Genomic DNA, 1,826 nt, shown 5'->3' with positions numbered 1-1,826 from the left:
TGCTTGTTCTATTCTACTCATAATTATATCTAAAGTACTTCCCCATACCCTGCTCCCTGTCTCTCCCCTTTCTCTACTCTAGTGGTGAGATCCCAGAAAGGCTTTCTTTTAAATCTCTGTCCCCTCTTTTCTGTCTCCCTCCTCCATTTATCTACACCACTGTGCCAGGACTTTGATCCAAGCAGTTTGCGTGGGAGACAAGGATTGGGTCTAATCGAATTTAAACAGAATCTGAACCAGGCTAAAAATCAAAGTTGAAAACAAAGTATTGGAAGTGAAGTGAAAGAAGCCCACCCTTTTCAAGAAGCCGAGATAGCTCAGTTGGGAGAGCGTTAGACTGAAGATCTAAAGGTCCCTGGTTCAACCCCGGGTCTCGGCAGGTTTTGTTTAGTCAAACTCAACAAAAGGATGATTGAATAGTTCCGGTATGAGTAAGGAATGTAATGATCCATTAGAGCAGAATCTGACTGCCCTTATTTTTTAGATACCACATAGTGGTGTTAACTAAGTAAAAGGATTGGTTTTAGTATAACTTAATCATTCTTGATATATTTGAAATTCAGTAAAGAAATGTGCTACAAAGACAACTTTTTTGTTTGACATGATGTGTATGATTAAAAAATTGTCCTGGTAGAGATGTGTATGACACTGAAAAAGGTGGTGCAAATGTCACTGAGTCACTATGATTTAAGGGACACACAGTTGCAGTGTGAAGTAAAAGAAAGTCTTAAACTATTGCTACAGTGACAACACACAAATGAATGAGGGGTCTGTGTTGAAATAAAATTGTGTATGTAGCCATGGAAATTTGAAGTTCAGACAGATGTGGTGGGACATACCTGTAATTCCAGAGACTCTGGAGGCTGAAGCTGGAGGATCACAAATTTGAGGTCAGTCTCAGCAATTTAGCCATACCCTGTCTCAAAAAATAAAAAGGAGTGGGGATGTCACTCAGTGTTAAAGTGCCCCTGGGATCAATCCCCAATACTCCCATCCACACATAAAAAAGAAAGATATTGAAATTACTTACAAAATTTTGCATGTTAGGCAATACTAGTTATTTTTTTCAGTCTTTTAAAATGTAAAAACCCTTGCTCACTTTGGCAGCATACATACTAAAGTTGGAATATACAGAGATTTGCCTGGCCCTGTACAACAATGACACAAAAATCATGAAGCATTCCATATATATTGTTTTTCTTTTAATGTAGAAAAATATTCTTAGATTGCAACCAATCTTTTACTCACCTGGGGCAGAGGACCCCATTGCAAATACCAAGATTAAGAGCAAGCACAATTTTGGTAGCCCTGTATAAGTTAGAACTGATTAGTAACAAAAGCAGAGGGATCTATCCTGTACAGACAGCCTCAAAGCTTTGTTTCCTATCTTGGTGACTTAAGAGCTTACTAATTAAACTACATGGACTTAAAGACTTGGATGGAGCACATATATTCTCCTAATTCATTTGATAGCCCTTGTCCTAGTCTGTGAATCTCCTTTGTATTGTCTAAAAATTCCTTTTTTTTTTTTTTAAGAGACTACTGTTGTTAACTCTCAAGAACCCAGTTTCTCTCTCTCCTCTCTTCCATATTTTTAGGGGTTCAATACCAGACCTGTGTTGTGCACTAGAAAAAGTCATTGGGTAGAACCCAGGGCCTTACACTTGCTGTGTATGTGTCCTACCACTGAACTACACCCCAAAAAGCCACTGAGGGTATTAGTTTCTCCTTCATTACACATTTGTCTTCCTCTTCAAACATGTGCAAATCATGTTAGGGAACAAACAAATGGGAGTGGTGGAAACAAGAAGTCAAGAGAATAATTG

General features: G+C 38.4%; 1 non-coding gene across 1 annotated transcript; it reads left to right on the top strand.

Annotated features, from left to right (window-relative positions):
- Positions 1 to 306: 306 nt before the first annotated feature.
- On the top strand, positions 307 to 379 carry Trnaf-gaa (transfer RNA phenylalanine (anticodon GAA)). Its single transcript has one exon. It is a non-coding gene; the product is annotated as a tRNA-Phe (tRNA).
- The last annotated feature ends 1,447 nt before the right edge of the window (positions 380 to 1,826 follow it).

Source organism: Urocitellus parryii, chromosome 8 (assembly GCF_045843805.1).
Source record: "Urocitellus parryii isolate mUroPar1 chromosome 8, mUroPar1.hap1, whole genome shotgun sequence".
NCBI classification, from domain to species: Eukaryota; Metazoa; Chordata; class Mammalia; order Rodentia; family Sciuridae; genus Urocitellus; species Urocitellus parryii.
The sequence above is the reverse complement of the archived record's forward strand: the minus strand, read 5'-3'. Positions and strand labels throughout refer to the sequence as shown.